Genomic DNA, 21,451 nt, shown 5'->3' with positions numbered 1-21,451 from the left:
TAAAAAAACTGAAAAAAAGCAAAAAACTTGCATCAACTTGAGTTCTTTGGAAACTTGAGTAAAAACAGTTTACTATCCTTTGTAGTCTGCAGACTCATACATTTGTTATTATATAAATGTATTATATAATACATTTTTTGAAAGTATGTTTATTATTTAAGCATCTTTTTAATTTTAAATCATTTAATTAGTTTATGAATCAAATTGGGTTATTTATAAATCCTTTTTTATAAACAGTGCTAAAAAAATATCCAGAGAAAGCAGCACAATCGTGCTTCTGTCCTTTTAAAAGCTGCGTTTCAGGTTCAGAGTCACATTCTCTTCTTCCAGATCAACATTAAAACAATGCAACCGTGGCGCAGACAGCTCGTGCACTTCAAACACCTTCTGAGCCTTTTTGATGTGAAGCACAGGAGTCATCCTAAGGAACACTTCACCTCAGCTGCTGTGACCCTATTATCCATAAAATAAAACATAAACGAGGAGCATCTGAGCTCATTAGTAAACTATGATTAATTTGAATTTTTTGGGTAAAAATAGCATATAGATGTGAGTTATTTGAATTTCTCTGATTTGTATGTAATGTTAATTTGCAACCTATTTTAAACTCAAAGCAAAAAATATTGCCAAATTAAAGAAGTGATGTTTTTAAAAGCCTGTCACCTTGAAATGTCAAATTTTTCCTTCTTTGCACTACGTATTCAAGAACAGTTTTTTACTACATCAAAGCACTTTGCAAAACTTGCCACCATTATGTGGATTTGAGCTGTGAATGATCCTAGAACTGATTACCTGCCTAATGGGACTGACTTTGATTAAGAACATGAATTATTTACATTATTATCCTTCACAGAATCCATGGGATTATTTAGGTGGAACTGATGCGACTCGCATAACAATCTAAATGGTTTCTGAACTGATTCTAAACCTGATTTTACATGAAATACAACCACACCCAGAGAAACACTCGATATTTACTAGCATTAATAGTGACAATAATTCCCCGGTAGAATAATATTTCCTTTCAGATGGTGGTGACAGTAATTTACCTAAACAAAATCACTAAAAATAAACTAACATTTGTGTTATTTTGACTTTTTGATATTATCCTGTAATAGAAATGCTTGTTCAGGGATCTTGTCAGATGTAATAACTTTCAAAATAAAAACATAAAAATCAGTTTTATTGTTCTATTTTATTTAACCCTTTCATGCATAGCGGTCACTACAGTTACAGCTATTCAAAGGCTGTTTTCTTGTATTTGTGCCAGTGTTGATTGTATACTTGCACATAAACCACTACATTGGACACTGATGTGTCACTCCATACCAAATTCATAAGTCAAAACGTATGTTGTCCACCTGAAGTGGACATGTAAGTCAAAAACTTTTTTTCATGCCTAAAGATGAATGAAAATCTAGATTGAGGTTGTCATAATTCATGCATGAAAGGGTTACGCTCAGCACTAACACCAGAGCAGCATCATAAACTAGTCTTAAAATATCATACAGTTCTTTCCACACTTTTACGGGGGAGTAAGACCAGGTTTTGTAAGTGTTGCTGGGGTTCAAAGAGATCAGGCGTAAGTATTTGACCACACACGAGGGGGGTGGGGGGATCTTTCTTGCTAAGATAAATGAAGGAACCTGGTATCAGCAGGTCATGTGTAATAAGCATTTATGATTAATGTCTTTAAAGAAGAATCACCTAAGGGACTCTTTAAGCTGATTAGGATACCAAGCTGTGATATGATGAATGCTCACTTTTGAGTAAAAATACACACTCGGAGTCCTTTGCATATGGGAGACCTGCTTGCTTGCCTAATTGCCTCAGCCTGCAAAGATGATTCATTTGATCTTTCCGATTGGTTTTTGTAAGTGGAACAAACGGAGAGCCACAAATTTGAAATAAAATTTCAAGCTTTATTATTAATGATGTTTGGCCGCTATTGGTTACTACGAAAACAAGTCTTTATCCTGGTACTGTACCACACTGCATTTACAGTATATATGCTCTTAACTGATTTCTATTTTAATCTGGGATATTTTTACTCTGTGGTATGTATTGGAATTAAATCAAATAAATGTATCAGTCTGACTATACAGTGTGTGTGCTTATTTTTTTATTTGCTTGTGTGTGTGAAGTATGTGCATAAATCCCACAGGCCTGGAGACGAGTCACTGGTACCCTGACAAGCACTGCTTGCAAGTGAAAAATGTGAATGTTTCAGACACCTTTTGAAATGTGTTGGTGTTTGCAGGTGGAAGGCACAACTTTTACTTTGAAGGGTTTGCATGTTGCTTTTTTCTGAAGCTTCACTATCCAATGGTGAGTTGTTGATGAGTGTTTGCAGACATGTCAGTGTCTGCAAACTATTTCCTGCTGACCAAAGCAATTACAGAAATGTTTGTCCTTGCAAGAGATTTCACTGAGCCACTTCCTGCAATGATTTATCAACCAGTTGGCTTTTCTGAGCTCTTTGACTTTGGCCTAACATAAACAAATAAGTCATCTGGGCAATGCTTATAGCAGCTTTTATAATAAGAATAAATAACTTCTCCAATGCAATATTTGATTAAAATATGAAAGGACAATCAAGTAAAGTGTTACAGTGAAGCCATTTTTTTTTGTACCAGCAAAAACAGGAGTTAGTGAAATGTGTGACATGTTTCAGCGCCTCGAAAAAATGCTGCAAAAATTCCTGATGAGTAAACCCAAGTTAAAATTATCCTCTAACATCTTTACTAAGACAAAAAAAGAAAGAAAAATTATACCGGAGCCCAGAAATCTGCCAAGTTGCCAAGAATCACAGATGATGAGGAGCTTAACAACAAAGATCGGAAAATAACTCCCCAGAAAATGATTCTGACCACTTCCAAGAGACAGAAAGGAGAGTGTGAGTAGATGACTGACAAATATAGCGTTTATATTAAGCTCTAGTATTAATATTTTCCATGGATAAGGAAAAGGCTTTTTAAGATGATGATTATCTTCTCCTGAAACTAATTGTGTCTGTAGCTTTCCCAACAGGATTAGCAGAAAACACTTTGCATCTTCACAAATATAGGTGTTTTAAATCGAGAGATGTCTCACAGTCAGGTTAGTCTCGTTTTGTGACAACCCATTTTGAGAGAAATTAATACCCTCTGGTGTGAATTTGCATCACAGGGAAGAACAACAATGTTGCAAAATGCTCGTATTAAATATTCGGATTACAACAGATTTTCTTTGTTTTTAAATCTCTGCTTTTACAAATATACCCGTTAATAAGGAAATCGTATATTTAATCAAAACAAATTGTTGTTCTACCTCAGAGAAAGAAAAAACAAAACCACTCACAAGATTTATAATATGGACCCACCTACACACACACACACACACACACACACACACACACACACACTGACCTTAAACATGAACATTATGCAGAGTTCACACATACAAACTTTTGTTACTGCCTCTACTGTGAATACAAATGTAGCAAATTTATACCTTTGATCCACATTACTGTAATATCACTTTCACACACCCTCTCTCTCCTCCCGCTTCCATTTCAAATAAGTAAAAGAAAAAAAACCCAGGATGTATTGTTTGTTCATCTATTTCTCAAAATGCCCGGCCTCCTGTTGGTTGTGAGGACTGGGGTTCTTTGACCACCGCCATGACTGCAATTCCTCCCACACAGGGGAGAATGGCATGACATTTACCAGAGCTGCAAGGCGGTAAAACATCTTTTTTAAATGGCAGGGCTGGAATATGCAGGGCTGAAAGGACCCACGCTGGGCCTCACCTGGACTTCTTCACACTAGCTTGCTAAGCTCATTCCGATAGGGCAGTAATTACAGGCACGGAGGCAAAGCTGAACTAATTCAGACAGGGCAGACCAAATGTTGGTAAGTTTACTATTGGAGCACCTATTCTGTTCAACTGTAATCAATAAATATGTGATTTTTGTAACGGTTGCACTGATTTACATCACTGTGCAGAACAATCAATCTCTTTATGACTTTATGAAATTATTTCCCAAACATTTCCACATCACTCATGGTGGGTTTTAAGATGGAAGTTGAGGAAATTATGCTTCAGTTTTCAAGTTTTTTGTTTTTTATTTAACTGTGAACATGCCAAACTATACACAAGCCCATAACAGTGGGAAATACTCAGTCGCAATCAGGCCTGCCATTATTTGGGGTCTTACACGCACGGTGAAGTATATTTATTTCCATCGACAGACATTTATCCATGAAAATATTGTTGGTGGAACACCACTGGGAGCAGTAACCTCCAGCTCAGAGGCCATATTTTCTGATTTTAATTGGATGTCTTCACAGCGGCGTTGAGAGAAGTCTCCGCTGCAATACAAAGGGAAAAACTGAGAACACCACTGTCCTTTCATTATTCCTGTAAACACGACAATTGCTCTACAGCGACATGAGAACTTTTGTAAACTCTGACTACCCAAACTGCAATTTGAAGGTAAGTAATGAAGGAATCGGTTTTCCTACTTTGTCTGCTCTCTGAGAAGTCTGCTTGTCTGTCAGTTCACTTTGTTGCTTAAGCAATTTCAAATATCTGAGACAGCAACCAAAAACATCATCTCAGCAGGGTGGCACTGAAGCAGTCATAATCAAAATCACATCACAGCATCGTTGATATGAAAGTTGACCCCCCTGTGAACATGGAAATCAATCTCTTTGACTGGCACTGAGATTTTTTTCCCCCATTACACGAGAACAAAAACAGTGCATTATTTTTCTTTCAATCTCATTTTTTTCTTCTTTTTTCATTAAATGTACTTTCTGAATTGTTTAAATGTATTTGTTTCAGTAAAACCAGCAGTTTTCTGTTCTGTTCTTCTTCATCCTTATACATTATCTGAGTAGCAGATGCCAGTGAGATATAAACTGGAAGGCGAGGTGGCGATGGCAAGCAATCAATTGAAAAAGGAATATTTCGATTGCTTACATTCGTCTTCTTTCAGCAGGTCCGTTTAGGGATGGGCATAGCAGATCATCTGTCTCCATCTCACCTATCCCTACCATCCTCTTCTGTAACACCAAACTCATCCATGAATCTTTTCTGTGGTCTTCCTCTTTTCATCCTGCCTGCTAGCTCCATATTCAACATCCTCACTATTCCTCCTCCAAACTACACTCCACATTGCTCAACCTGAGCTGTCCCTCTGAAAACTAACCTTATCCATCCCGGTCACTCCAACTGAAAATCTTAGCATCTTCAGCTTTGCGCTCAGCTTTCTTTCTTTTTGTTTGTACCCCCATGTTCCGACTATACATCACAGCAGGCACTCACTACCATCTGGTAAGCCTTTCTTTTCATTCTTGCAGGTTTGTTACATCAGCATTAAAAATATATCCTTAATCTGTTCCTAAGACATAAATGTAGATTTATTATATTCTCCAGCTAGCCTGAACTTCACTTTTCTTCATCGTGCAGTGATGGAGTATAAAGTATTTGTATAGTGCTTTACACATCCAGTCATTCACACACTGGTGATGGCAGCTACATTGGCAGAGGCGAGGCAGCCGGACACTGGCGCCACCACCACCAGTAGGTAACGGGTGAAGTGTCTTGCCCAAGGACACAACGACTGAGACTGTCCGAGCCGGGGCTCGAACTGGCAACCTTCCGATTACAAGGCAAACTTGCAACTCTTGACCTACGATCGCCCCGTTGTGAAAGCATGTAAAATAAATGTTGTTAAAGAACATTAATATATAAACTATAAAATTGATTATTGATTTGCTACAAGCAACATTTAAGATAATATTGTTTTTCACATTTTTAAAGTTTTGTGAAATTCTTGTTAAACCCACAAAGATATAAAACTGAGCTTTTTTTAAACACCCATCTTTTGAAATAACATCTTATATTCTCCACAATAAATTAGACCCAAGTCTAATCCTGACCCTCTGCTGACAAATACAGTCCTATCAAGTTCATTTTGCTAACTTATGCACTTAATGGATATGCTATAGAGTTTCAGGTTCCTGCCGTTGCGGAAGTTGGAGGCCTTTAAAAGCCACCATGAGCTAGTTATTTAGCACTGATCTCCCTCCTGGCTGTAATGAATCTTACCATGGGGTCTCTCTGAAAAGGAATTCAAATTGTGACAGTTTTAGTAAAAATAAGGATAAAAAAATCTTGGAATGGATTTGCATCAGTGTGAATTAAAAACACAGAGCGAATAGAAATTAAATGAAACCAAATAATCAGCAAGTACTGAATAATACTGAGGAATAGTGAATGGTGCTCAAAAGCAAATAGTCATCAACAAAGGGACTTTTCTGGCTCTTATTGTCATGACTAAATATATTTACTGAGCTTAGTTGTCACTGAACAGGCAATCACTTTGATACTGCATCAGATCAGTAATGAGTAATCTGTAGGAATACTTGTGTGACTTATGAGCCAAGTGTGAAAGGCAAATACACTCTGTGATACTACAAGTATCACAAGGAAATCCACGCTTCAAATCATTTCTAACTTTGTCCAACTTGGCTGAAGAGAAAAAAAAACACCTTGTATTTTAATTAAAGCTATGTATCATAAAACACTCCATATGGCTATAACCACTATTAAGAGGAAGTGTATACGAGTCCATTTGGATGTTGCATGATATAGTGACACACAGACTCAATTATACTGAGCTGTAAAATTTTTATTCTGCCAGAAAAATCTTTCGGCACGAAGACTGGAACTGCAGCCTAAGATAATCCATAAAAAAACACATGAAATGTTAATAGATTTTAATGATTGATGTAAAGATAATTGGAATGTCAGAAATGAAGAAGTGTAGGGGAACAGAGGTGTTTTGGAGCATAATAGTTGAGCTGGTGGCAGAGGTTCAATCAAGTTTGCCGTTGCAAACTTGATGCAAAAATGACTCTTCTTGAAATTCTGTAATGATGAAAATGTGAAAAATCAAACAGTAGTTGAAGTATTTTCTCTCTTTTTCTTGACCCTGAAGCAGTTACATGAAAATGAATAATATCATCCATAATGTAGTTGCAGATAATACTATAGCTCAGTAGTATATGTTGTAAATGCTGTAAGAAATAATGTTATCCTCAGGAATTTGCAGTCAGGTTAAAAAAAATCTGAATTCAAAGAGAAATTATTTTATTTATAATAATAAAATAGTTTAAAAATAATTTATGGGAGAGTAAAAATCTTCTACCTTCCTAACCCCACAGAGGCAGGGCTATTATCACAATTTGTAAAAAAATACTATTTCTGTGCAGAAAAATGTGTAATAATGAAATAATAGGTCTAAAAAGTTGAATTTATTCAGTCAAACACAGATGCTGTAAAAAAGAACCATCAGATGCTACGATGACCCTTTAGCGATAAAAAAAACTATACTGGTAACTCAGAAAACCATCCTTCAAAAAAAGCAAAAAAACATAGATGTTTGAGTTAACATATGATAACCGCAGGTCATAACATGTGATCACATTATTTTGATACTAGGAAACGACTCCTATCAGGACAGATATGTCACATCGTGGGGAAAAAACTGATATATTTTTTTATTGATTTGCTCCAAGGGGACAAATAAACCCTGCTAGCAAACTGACCAAAATGCACAACACAGACAGACCCACTGAAAGTGTAACATGTTCGGGATTCTGGTTTGATTTTTTAACTTCATTACACACATATCTTAACAAGCATGCATAAACTGACACCCACTCGATAGCCAGGGGTGAAAGGAAAAACATGAACTCGTCTGCATTTAAATTAGTTTCACTCTCTAGCCATTTGAATGCAATAAAAAGTTCAAGTATAACTAAATTGATAACAATCCCGTGGGATGATAAAAGAGCCCTATGTGGCCAGTACATGTTTGGAAACTGGACAATCGGGGCTATAAATACATGTTTTAATTTTGTTTTGTGTTTTTATAATGTTATTTTCTATAGACTTATAGCCAATAAATGTTCAAATTCAAAATGATATATAAGAATGCAGAAAATATTTATACTGTTTAAGCTGCATAGCTAGCTACCATCCATTGAAAACATATCAACCATATTGTCCAAATTGTTTCAGTCATTGTTATGCAGCTGACATTAGCAAGTTAAATGTGTTTGAGAGATGTTCATTGGCTACCTTTATTATCTGGGCAGGACTCCACAGTGGGTGCTGCTGGTGAGCATGCAGTTTGTTTGTTTTTTGTAGTGGTTATGTGATATATTATATATATTAAATCGTGATTTTTTTCAGTCTCACTTTTGTCACAGAACATCAAAGCCTTGGAAATGAACACATTAAGTGAACATTATTATTATTATTTTTTTTTAATTTAGAGACAAGTACACACAAGTTGACCTGACTGCTGTAGCCACATTTCTCTCAGAAGGCACAATATAATAATTGTATGCCGTTAATAACAAGCAGGATTGTTCTGCTCTCTTCCTGCCTCTGGTCAGCTGTGTCAGGGTACAAAACAAAACCAGGTCGACTATTTCAATTTACTTTCCAAATTAGAAACAAAATCGTTGTTAACAGCAACACTGATAAAAAATAATCTGAATTGAATTCCTAATTAATTTCTAAATCCAGAATCAGAACTTAATCATTTGATCCACAACTAAGAAAACACACATCCCAACCTCATACTCATCCCAATCTTTAAACATTCCCATTCTGTTTTGTTGTTGTTGTTTTTTCAATAGGTGATTTCTGTGTTTTCCTCTTTGGTGGACGACGTTCAAGGGCAACACGTGACGTCACAGACACTATAAATCGGCGTCTTGTGAAAAACTATAATTCGAATCTAATTAAATATGTAGCATTACTTCAGTAGTTACTTCAGGAGCTGGTCATATTTGGTGAAACCACACTGTTCCTGAAAAAACTGAGTGAGTGATTTCACTTTAAAAGAGCGAACAGGATTTTTGCTGGTGCGCTGACAAAAACACACCTAACTTTGACCAGGAGACGAGAGTACAAGTCTCGCTTGCACTTGCACTCTCGCTTTTACAAATGACCTATGTATGTTGTCTGGAGGAGGACAGTCGAGGTGAATACTGAGACCGCCCTAAAGAAGTTCCCCTAAAAACTATGAGGATGAACCATAAACGAAGTAGAGGGAATACACAAACATCAGCGGCTTACAACTAAAAAGAAATTACTGTCAGTCACAGAGAAAAACTCCTCCTTAAACATTTTGATATTCTTGCCATGTTACTCTTCTTGTACTGTACAATAGCACTGCAGAGCACAGTGGCAGGCTGCACAGGGGTGTCCTACTTTAATAAATGAGCTCCAACTCTTGCTCCAGAGCATCAGAACTGCAAATTTCCTTATGTAACTGCTCAGTGTTGTGACAAAGTAAATTTGAGGCAGGTTCAAAGTTTGCACTTACGAGGTATAAATGACCTCGCTTTAACACTGGGCGACACCGATGCTGGTGACTTGACTACATCTACCTGTAAGTGGACTTTTTGTGTGAACCTTTGATGTGTAAAGAGCAGCAAACAGATGGTTTGATGCGATGTTGAAGATGTGCTGCCTCCAAGCCTTTTTGGAAACAGCGTGAAGACCTAAAGTGAAATTCAAGCATTCAAAACTGTAACTTTCTGCACTGCCTTTGCAAAAGCTTTGATAGTATGATCAGTGCTGGTTGTTGAGCAGTATTTTCACAACACCAATACTATTAGAGTCATTAGGGGCCCTGCTGCGGTACAATCTTTAGTTTATCCTGAGGGTGACCATTTGGGAATTGCAGGAACACAACTAAGCTGTAAAATTACATTCCATAGATTTGCTTAGATCTCGTCTTGATACAAAGTTGAATTGCTTCGTGAAAGTGTTTTCCACCGACAATAACAATTAGTTTTTACAGTTGAGCTGCTCAGAGATTTGTTGTTATGTTTCCATGACTGTTTAAAAGACTTCACTTGATGTTATGGCTCCATTCTAGAGACATTTTGTTGAGGGACTTTATGGCCCGCTGAGCAAACAATCATTTAAATTCAATTAAGACTACGAAATGGCACAGCTGAAAACAGTCCTTTAAAAGGTTTGTTTTCGTGTAGTCTTGACCTATGTTCAGTGACTATATCCAGCACAGTATATACAGTATATTGCACATGACAGTGGATAAACTCTTCAGTGCATGTGCAGTGAATAAAATGGAATCATTAGCACAAAGCTCAGCATAATGAGAAATAAACAATAATGGGATGAACCCACTGTGTCTCTGCCCATCAGAGAATTTCATAATTAGCAATTAGCGGCCATTGTATTATAGTAGGTGCAACTCAAAGCTGGCTTAAGTGTCTACACTCACTTTGCTATCCTGAGGCATTGGAAATAAAATATCCCACTGGATTCAAACTTGATTAATGTCTTTCACGAGAAGGACTGCGATGGCAGATTAGCTATGATTATGAGTGGCTCATTTATTTTCAACATGTCATTATCTTTTACAACACTGACGAAGCAAATGGCCAGAGTGTGTTTACGAGTTTCGCGATCATTAATAGTGCGCCCTTAAAAAAAAAGCAGATGAAATGAATCAGAGGAAGTCCAATAACCCTAAAGCTTGATGTCTTTCCAATCAGAAATATTCAGAGTAAAGAAAGTTTGAAAGAAACATGATTTATTTCACAGAAGATGCATTGTTTTTGTAAACCTGAACACGCCGCTCTTTCTCTGCAGTTTCTTCCGCTCTCATCGTGCTCCTGATACGACAACATTATTAAACATCTCGTATCTTGTACTCCTTAATTCTTATGTTTTCACATTATCTTCAAAAACTTAATTAAGAAAACAAAAATGTTTAACAGCGTTTTTTCCTGTATTACTAGGTGTCTCGTCAGCCCACCGTTCTGGTAAATGTTGATGAGCCTGTTGAGCAAATGTGAATAATTGATAACTGTTTTCCAGTGGCCTGATTGTCACAAAAAACCAAGACAAATAGAGCGAAATAGAATCATAAAATATTCACCAAAGTGTTGGCTTGAAAATGATTAATTCCACAGTCATTTTTACAAGGATGCAGGTGTCCTCGCCCAGACAGGGAGACTTGACCACGGACAGCAAATACTAAAACCACTGAAGAAGCGTGTGATGTTCTAGCTTTGCCCTCTTCAAACTTTTCTACAGACGAAGAATGTCGACCAGATACCATCAAGTGCATTCGGGCCTCTTAAAGTGCAACAGGTAATAGCAGTCAAGAAGCCTTCAGGTTAAGGTTCAAAGAGAGTTATCTCCAGCAAACGTGAACCCTCACTCTCGCTCTGACATTTCGTCTAGTCTCTGCTGCAGCACATTTTTGCGCTGATTGTACTTTGGTGTAGTCACAAACACTCCAGCAGCTCTTCTAGTGAACATCTTCACACCCACAATTGTTGCATCACAAACAATGAGCGTTCAGTTCCAATGCATGCTCCAAGCTGAACGAGACACATCGGAGCATCTTCTTTCAAATATGATAAACTGCATTATTATTATTATTATTACTACAAGACGTTCAATAATGTTACAGTTCTAAATAAATAAATCAAGAAAATCTTCCCATTCAGTGGATTTTGGCAGATCTGGTACCCCACCCCCATCCCCGCTCCTCCTCCCATTTGTGATAGAGATGGTTTGGAAATAAAAGATGAATTAAAGCTTACTCTTTATATCACGATGACATGGTGCCATCTACTGTTAATAAAGAGATGATATTGCTCGAGGTTCATATGCCTTTGAAAAATATCAGGAAAGTGGAACCGTGATTCCAAATTACATATTTACCCAGTTTTCCTTCCTAGAGCCCTTTTTATTTGATGTGTGTGTGTGTGTGTGTGTGTGTGTGTGTGTGTGTGTGTGTGTGTGTGTGTTGTTGATGTATGGGAGTTTTTCTTTTCAAACTGTGGACTCACACAAATCTCAGTGTCTGTAAACAGATGTAAAAATGACACGAAGCCATTTTCAGTACAACATGTTTTCACAAATAGAAATATGGTTTCACGTTGTAATTGTGTGATCATGAACTTGACTGATCTCTTTCTATGTTACAGTTCTGTGAGAACGGTGGACAGTACTTCCGGCAATGCTCGTCGTCGCCACAGTCGACTCACAGCCCACCACAGGGCTTCTATATGAGCACAATTTGTACAGACGATCTTTCTGTAGAATTTTAACATTGTACCTCCTTCAAGTAGCGTGCGCTGCTGCCACAGACAAGTTGGATTGTGGGAGTAAGGTATTCATTAGCATATCAGTGACACAGATTAACATATATTAACATACATTATGGCTGAATTAATCATGGCATGTAGTAGAACTTGGAGCGGCATCTGAAAACAGTGTGCTCTGAAGTCGATTCAAGGAAGAAAGCTCGCTGTTCTTGCATAGTAATCTCAGGCAGCTCAAATAAGCCCATAGAACATGTGATACCCTGTGATATCTTGGCTCTTTCATAAAGCTTGTTCATTGGTTTTTTTCATATCCAGTCTCTTGTTTTGGCTGATCTACTCATTAATGAGGGATTTGGGTTGTAATATAGTTTTACGTTTTTAAAATGCATTCATATAGATATATTTTGGCTTTTAAGGTAAAATTGCTTTGTGGTCACAAACGATAGCGTGCCTTGGTTAGTATAAAGCTTGTGAACAATGAGATTTTTCACATATTATTACAATTGTAAATTGGGATACTCCACAGAATTTGATACTGGAACTCCATATAAACGGGCTGACTGTTATATTTTTGTGGTTTAAGATACTAAGTCTTTGCTTTCAGTTGCAAAAAGTTGAAGTCCCAATCAAAAGAACCAAAAAATGGGATTATGGGTCAAAAATTGCAGAACTAAAAGATTTAAAATGAAATTCTTCATGAACATAAAAGGTAAAAAAACCCTTAAATGTCACATCCTGTCCCTTAAGGGCAGAAAAGTTATAAACACTTTAATCAAGACATGCTTGATAAGAATAACACATCAATCTTCCACAAGTCTTCCTGCAGCCACAAATCCAAACTCCTCGTAGCTAAGGAGGAGCAAAGCCACAAAATGAATTGATAAATAAATCGAGCCTTAAAAGTGGGGTGGGGTGGGGGGGATTAAACTAACACATCAAATGTCACCGATTCATTTATCAGCATTTTGGTCATGGCTACTTTTGTGGTGCGCTATCTCAGTGAAACACACAGCTGGGGTCCTATCTAGGTATGAACACAGATTCTGCCTTGGGCCCAGGTAGCACATTTAGTTTCTGCTCGTGGAGATGAACACTAAGCAGATAATGCTATTCCTTCCAATACTTATCATTAACTTTTGACTGCCAGGCATATTGTTATAGGCCTGATTGAAGCGAGGCCATATCACTGGTAGTATGACTCCGGTCCGGACCGCCTGTTCCACTCAGTTAGGAGTAAAGCAAATAGTTTCCTTTTAAACACTACTTAAACAGCTCTCAGAGTGCTCTTAAAATCGTAATGAAAGCGTCATGCACGAATCTGGAATGCAAGCGCCCGAGTGGCCAGTATCACTTGAAAAGGGCCATTTAAAAGGCAAGCCGGAGCACATGATGGACAGCTCCTTCTCTGTGTTGCCAGGTGAAAAGGGGCTGACAACTTGAATTATATGGTTATTACACCAGTCCAGTCTGCCTCTATGGACCTGCTGACACCACCACAATAAACACGACCCATCACCCACCAAGCTTTTTGCCGGGCAAAGAGTAGATATAATGAAAAGCAACTCTTTTTTTATATATATTCTACTGTGAATATCTACTGCAGGTAAAGCATGAACTTGGGCCTTTTCTTTCCCTGACATCCCCCAGCAGCAATTCAGCCTAACAAGGCACAGCAGCACAGTAGGAGCAGCACAGTGTTTTAGCTTAAGTAATGTCAAGTTAAATTCTGTAAAAAATCAGGCAAAAGAGATGTGTCTATTTTCATTCCTCCGTTTGCAATCAAGACATAGTGATACGCATGCTTATTGCTGGCATGATTTACAGTCGTTTGCACTGATATGACACTGTTGGGGAAACTGAACGATTCAGCCAAATAAACTTACTTACAGGCAAAACAAACAGACAACCTCTCCTTGTGCCTTTACCTAATTATTCCTTCTTCTAAAGTCCTAATGAACTCCATGTGATAGATGTTTATGGCTGCTGCAGATAGTTTATTTGGATTTTTTGTGTGCTTGAATGCTCGTCAATGAAATTCAACGTGAGAAAAGGAAAAACTTCTAAGTAAACCACTGAAGATATCGGCATGAGAGGACAATGTCCCTCTAATCCTTCTAGTACTTCCTGAATAATTCATGAACTGTCCAAGTGTAACTGCAGTTTTAGAAATCATTACTTTATAGTAATTGAGGACCTAAAGGGCCTTGTCTCACACTATTAGCCAGGTGAATTAAAACACCCTTGCTACCTTACATACTCCAGCATTTAGGACCACATTTTGTGTACCACAAAGAAAAAATTGTGTGCATAAAGGCAGATATGCATGTAACCACAGCCAATTTCACTCCTACATTAACACAATACAATGTGCTAAGTTGACAATTACTTGTAGAAAATGCGGTTTCTTCCTTTTCTTTTTTCCTTTTTTGATGCGAAAGTTGGCGCTCGTTTACAAAGCAGGAGTAGGGATGGGTATCGTTTAGGTTTTATCCGATACCGGTGCCAAATCGGTACTTTTGAAACGGTGCCGGTGCTTAAACGGTGCTCAAACCGGTGCTTAAAGAATGGAGAACACAAACTTTGTCCAAAAACCTCTCATGTTCAGCTGTTTTGTTTTGTTTTTTTGTAAAAAGATAACAATGTTAGCCTTTTCTGCAGCTATGGGGCATATATGGTATCACTCTTGGCTGGAAGCAGTGCTTAAACAATGGAAAAAACACAAACTTTGTCCAAAAACCTCTCATGTTCAGCTGTTTCCCACTTTTTCTTTGGTCATTTTAGCCTTTTTGGCCAGGGTGAAGGGAGCATCTGCCATCAAACAAGAAGACAGCCGCATGTAGCTATGATGATGTTTGTTAGTTCACCTTACATGCATTAATGTAATAACGTGGTTAGCCTACTCAACGTAATTTACACTCGAACAACATTAAGCGACTCACGCAGAGAAGAACGGCTGCTGCCATCATCATCCTCATCATTTCTGCTACACTGGCAGGGCTAGGGGCCAGGACTCTATTCTTCGGGTTTTTGGGGGATGTTGCTCCGGGTCCGATAACTGGCAACCCACCCAACGTGCACAGTGTGAGGTCTCGCAGCAAGCTATCAAATACGGCGCATTTCTCGGCTTTTAACAAAATGCTATGCGTCGCCAGGTGTTTCATCGGATTTGAGGTGTTACCTCCTTTGACAGTATCACAGTATCAGCTTAAAGCACTTGTTGCTGCTGAGTTTGCATCTTTTGCTGTGAAGTACAGCCAGACTTTTGACCGCTTCGCCTTGGACATTTTTAATCTGTAGCTCTGCTCTAACTGAACCTACGTACCTGGCCCCGCCTACTATCCTGGGAAACGTAAAATGATTGGCTAGAAGTGTATCACAGCTCAGGAAAAAAAAGCACCGAAATAAAGCACCGAAATGTGCGCTGCTTTTCGGTCTGGTTACTACCGTTTATGTCAGAACCGGTGCCATCATGGCACCGGACACCGGTACCCATCCCTAAGCAGGAGTTGCAGCTACGGTAACTGCACGAGTGGACCCAAGATATGTTCTCCCCTGCCGATGCAAATACAGACATTTTGGCACAGAACTCCTTGCATTATTCAGGTCTATCTATAGAGGAGATTAAATGCATAAAGAAGTGCACTGCTGTTTCAAATGTGGAAACCTCGAAACATACTGAGGGTGGGGGTGGGGGTGGGGGGATTTCCTGTTTCTTCCTTCCTTCTTAAGGACTCGTCATTCAGTGAGCTGCGCATGCTCCTCCTCAGATAGGTTTATTACTCGAGGCAACACATGGGATTAATAATGCATGTTTTTTGACACGATAAAACAAGAAGGTGCAGAATCAGAGAGCCGTCTATAAATTTAAGATGTACTTTTTACATTGATTCTCTCATACTAGACTAAATCACTACAATGGGGACATCTGGAGGAATGGTAATTAGACATTATGTGAACTGTTGTACATGTTTTATCGCGGTGATCTCAGAAAGTGTAGGTTTTACTTTCACTGCTGATATTCTGAATGGATTGCTTGCTTTTCTCAGATAATGCACGCACCTCAACACTCAGCAGATCGTTTCTTAAGATATTGTAAAGTATGCTTTTTGGTGTAGCTCTGTGTTTTGAGTAACTCCTCTTCCTTAGGGGAAGGATTTATACACAGCACAATGCCAGAACCAGGCAAAGGACTGACAGCCTTAGAAATGGGAATGTCAGATAACTGGCTGAGGTTTTTATGCCAGTTTTCTGGTTGCATTGAGTTCTGTTGTTTTGGCCGGGGAATACTGAGGCCGTAGAGAGATTCAATACAGACATTTTGTTGATCATAGATGGTCGGGTTGACATTTTGACACTACTTGTACAAGTTTTGTCTATTTCTATCACTGTCTTGTCAGCTGAAATGAGAAATATACTGAAATATGAGGTGATCCGTTAACGGTTGGGTAACCATGAGTGAAGGTCTGTCAATTAGTCGTCAGACTACGGAGTGTCATTAAATAGTCAATGTACTAAAAACTGAAAGATCTATATGATTGATTTCTGCATGCTATGCAATTAGAACTGGCATTAAGTGTGTTTTAGGGTAAAGTGTTTCTGATAAGTAGGTGACATTAAAGACATGAGATAAAGTCAGATTTTTGAGAATTCTTTTGACATGAAATCAAACTAAAAATAAACACAAATACCCAAAATGACTGGTGTCAGAATAATGTTCCCACATTACTCTGTGGTCTCCTGGAGAATGAGACTAAGCATCCCCACATAATTTGACTTCATGTCTGCAATTTATGAAGCAAAGGATGGGAGGAAGGCGCACTGACTGAAATTAGATGCCATGCTACAAAAACGGGGCCAGCATAGGTTGCCAATGAAATCACTGTATTCACCTTACATCATTTGACAGCAACAAAATGGCGACAAAGTATCTCTTCAGCTCCTAGAGGTCACAGAGGATGGATGCACCACTAATCTCTGACACTCGCGCTGGGACGGTGGGGGAAATCGACACAAACTGGGGCTTTAGATAACTTCGCTATCCACCAGTGACCTCAAATGCGAAGGCATCTCTGAGCCCGCTGTGCTCTGTCAACCAAATCCTTCTTACTGCTTGGTGAGTTCAGACAGGGAGACGTTGCCTGCCCCACAAGGATAAATCCCAACCAAGAACGGGCTATATATTAATCTGATATTGTCTTTTTATTGTTTGGGGAATAATGCTGTGGAAAGCGATGACTGATCGGAGGGCTTGAGAGACTTTTTTATTGTCAAACTTGTATTTAGAGATGTGTGAATGTTTCTCCAGGGGGTTCGATCACACAAAGCCAAAGAACAAAAGCATCATCTTCCTCAAGTCTTTCCGACTTTAAGAATAAGACCTAAAAACGCGCTAAACCTGTTTGCTGTTTGCACACATTGTAAACGCCGTTGATAGAAGCGACTGATGAGCTGACTTTCATGCCTTAAACTTCTTCACTTTCTTTTTGGAGCAACATATGACACCGCTTGAACAGCTTTGTGGTAAACATGCAGATTTGTCACCAGCTCATTGAGTATAGTTCACGTCAAATTGAGCCCACAAATGCCTCCAGTAAAGACTCTGGCAGAGGGATAAATAGTGCGCTGAATGTATCTGCCACTGCACCCCAAGAGGGAATATTATCAGGAAGGTTTGTGGTTTCATTGATTTCAAGACTGCAATCATCCCCATCTCATGTAGTGGGCTGAGAGAGGATAAGTGAGTCTGCAGTCAGTGGAACAGCTCCGTTTGACAGTAGGACACGTTTGAGATGACTTCAGCGATAGCAGTCCACTAAGGAAGTTTCAAGAATTATTTCCTGTAACCAAAGAGTGCCAAAAAAATCCCACTTTTGTTGTAACAACTGATCACATGAAATAAAATCTGTCCCCTCTTTAGTTTATTGAATTTCCTTCCTCGTGTATTTTTATGAATTGATGCTTTTATTCAGGTTTCAAAAATCCAAGTTTTTGATAATTAGAAAACAGAGTGCATTCAGAGGACGGCCCCGGTACAATACTCTACAATAACACAAATGCAAAACAATCAAAGCACTTCTAATGGCCCTGACTAGATGTTATCTCGCCCAACTTTGTATTGCTGCTTTCAGAAATAAAGTTCAAACCATTAAGCAATTTGCAGCGAGGGGCAGAGCACAGAGAAATAAATTGAATTCACACTTGCTGTGCTTTAAAGTTCTCCTGACAGATGGAGAAGAATTATGCTTGCACCGTTTTACTGAAAGAATAGGTTCAGCGAAAACGAAAGCTCTGCCATATTTGGTTTTCAAAAAGGCTTAATGGATGATGATGTTAACTTCAACGCCCTTTCCTCCTTTTAACCTGCCACGACAGCACGGAGATTTCAACTAGATATGCGAAAACTAAAATAAAAGAAGGGGGGAAAATCGATTGTCCTTCTTCATCTTTCATTCATCATGCGTGTATTTAGGTTTTAGGTCAAATCTAATATTGAAAGTAAGCCACAGAAGCCCTCAATTTCTTGTTGCCTTGATACCTTTATGATTATAGCGAGTTTATAAATAGGCTGCGTGTCATCCACCGTGAAAATAAACATGATGAATTAATCAGTTGTGCTTTAATGGATATGTATGGAATTGATTCAGACGCTTGCTATGTCTGTGAGCTACGCTGGGCCAGGATTCAATCTAAAACCCTCTGCTGGTAGGATCTTTAGACGTCTCCTCTGGCATTGTTCACATCCATTCTTACCGTTTCTCACTGGCACAAAGAGAAAAGGCTCGAGAGTTTTGTTTTATACAGAAGCTACATTTTTAAATCCAAGTGAAAAAAAAAAGAAAGTTACAAAACCTTGGATTGGTGAGCAGTGGAACGTTTAATTTACTGATCTAAAATTTTAAAGATATATATTTCCTTTGGGACTCCAACTAAGGTGCTCTACAACTTTATTTTTCTTTTCATCAATATTAAACCTCATCCTCTGATGCCAAACTAAATGGTGATAAATAATGCATTTGAATTAAAATGCAATGTAACACAATGTTTCATGTAACACAAAATTAGGATTGTTTTAATCACAACATTTTTTAAATGTAATCTGTTAAAAAAAGAACAAGCTGTACAGTTTACCTCTGGAAATTGGATTTCTCAAATGTATTCTTTTAAATGTTTGATTGTCTTGACTATCCTCATGGAACAACATAAAAACAGGAGATACATGCTAGCTTTTCCAAAATGGCCTTTCCTTAACCAAAATCACATGCATGTGCAAATCCACTTTTAACCACTATAACACACACAAAAGCTTTCTACATCCCAGACAAAAGACCCTGCAAGCAACTTTTCACAGCTAATGAACTTGCGTAACTAACAGTACTGCAGTGACAATATCGCCAGTCAACACAAACAATCAATCGGCTCTGCAGCAATAACACCGAAAGGAAGTGCCTCCAATTTATCTTTATTAAATCAATAGGGATTTGATAGCCTTACCTGCAGTGGTGCGCTTTGCCAAGTGTTGGAGCTGTAAGTGTCTAGAGCATTGGGACAGGGGGAGATCTCTGATTCACTTGTTGTTTGTCGGGTATGGGGTAGTTTGCTGTGTGGCTGGAAGCGACACTCCTAAGGGCCCATTGTGAATAGAGGTCAGGATAATAGACACAGTCACACAACAAAGACTGATAATCCTGTCTCGCCCCACAGCTCCCATGTTGCAATCAGACATTTTAAGGGCAGTTAAGTTGCAGCGAGGGGCGGCTGAATGAACTGCGGTTAGGAAAGACTCCCAAGCTCCCATTATGGACTGTAACCGGTGTCAATTCGCAGCAATTAGACCACTCAGATGTGTCAGTAGACAGGCCTCAAATTAATAAATAAATAACGTCAACCACAAGTGCTCGCTGATATAGCCTTTTGAGTCATTTGAGTCTCCCAATGGTCTGTTTCAAAGCAGAACACTTAGTCCTTCAAAAAGTGACGAGGTGTACCTCCTCTTTCCTGAATGACCTTTGAGTGAAAATAGTCCTGACCGAGCAGGCTGCTTAAATCCGCTTCCTCTGCTCATTAGAAACATCTGTTTAAAAAGGACCAAACTCTTTGTGGCGGTTCACTGACGGCCCAAACTGCTGACATCAACTAAAAAATAAATAAATATAAATAATTAAGAGCTTACTACATGTTATATTTGTGCAGCACATCAGTTAAATCTGATAAAAGCAGTAGCTATAACCCGAAGAACCCGATCCATTGGGGGAGATAATCAATGAAGACACAGAATATATATTTTTATATCCTCCCTAATAATAAAAGTGGGTTATGACACGGACCAAGGTTGTTGCCTTAGGCCTTAGGAAACAACAGCAGCTAAAGACTAGCCTCGGGCTCACCGCTGTATATCCTCTATAAAACAATTTTTTGAGGATCATCACGGTCTGGGGGCACAACCTTTTAGTTAGCCCTGTGTATTTGTGTCACTACTCATTTTTTCTGAAATTAACACACTGTAGGAAAGTAAATAGCAGTCGACTTACCCTAGCACAAATCAATGCAAAGTAATTCTGAAGATAATAATAATAATAATCAGGTCTCACAGTTAACTTTGCGGGTGTTTCAGTCCAACATTATTTGACAAAACCCCACAAAATACTGTTTTATTTTAAAGTCTCATATTATGCCCCACACAGAACAAAGAACACAGATCTCTCAGCATTTGACTGGGTGCACTCAATCAAGAGGAAATCATTACTTCAGAATAAAGGGTAGCTATGCTTTGCTGGCTGACTTCAACTGAATACCTCACCTTTCAGCAATGCATAAATAATGTGCCAACTGTCTTTGATCTGCTGAAGGTGATAACTTCACAAGCATGGGCATGCTCCACTGATATAACAGCCTCTGCCCTGTCCAAATATGTGTCAACAAGCATCACTCTTACAGAGATGAACTGATGAGGAAAAAAATTAATGAAGCAAGAGCCGAGAGCAGACTTTACAAAACCAAAGGAAATAAAATCATGATCACTGTGATTGTGAGGGGGGAAAGAATTATTTTAGATTGAAAAACAAGGTTATTTTTTTGATTGATTAAAGCACAGATTGTTACTTAATTACTTCTATTTATCGTTTGTTGTTTACAATGTCCCAAAACAGTAAAATAACCTTTGTGTCATATAATCACTGCATAATGATAAACCTATAAATACTTGGACATGAAAAGCTACATTTAAAGGATTGTTACCATATGTCTGTTGACACTGATTTATTGAGAACAAATCTATTAATTTCTGAAGTTTTTAT

The 21,451-nt window shown here is 38.4% G+C and overlaps 1 long non-coding RNA gene across 1 annotated transcript in view; it reads right to left on the bottom strand.

Moving 5' to 3' along the window:
• Positions 1 to 19,789, bottom strand: part of LOC113006402 (uncharacterized) — a 63,274-nt gene extending 43,485 nt beyond the window's left edge. Inside the window, exon 1 of the long non-coding RNA XR_003269748.2 lies at positions 19,650 to 19,789. This is a non-coding gene — a long non-coding RNA (uncharacterized LOC113006402). The remainder of the gene's footprint in view (positions 1 to 19,649) is intronic.
• Positions 19,790 to 21,451: the final 1,662 nt, after the last annotated feature.

Source organism: Astatotilapia calliptera, chromosome 15 (assembly GCF_964374335.1).
Source record: "Astatotilapia calliptera chromosome 15, fAstCal68.1, whole genome shotgun sequence".
Taxonomy (NCBI): domain Eukaryota; kingdom Metazoa; phylum Chordata; class Actinopteri; order Cichliformes; family Cichlidae; genus Astatotilapia; species Astatotilapia calliptera.
The sequence above is the reverse complement of the archived record's forward strand: the minus strand, read 5'-3'. Positions and strand labels throughout refer to the sequence as shown.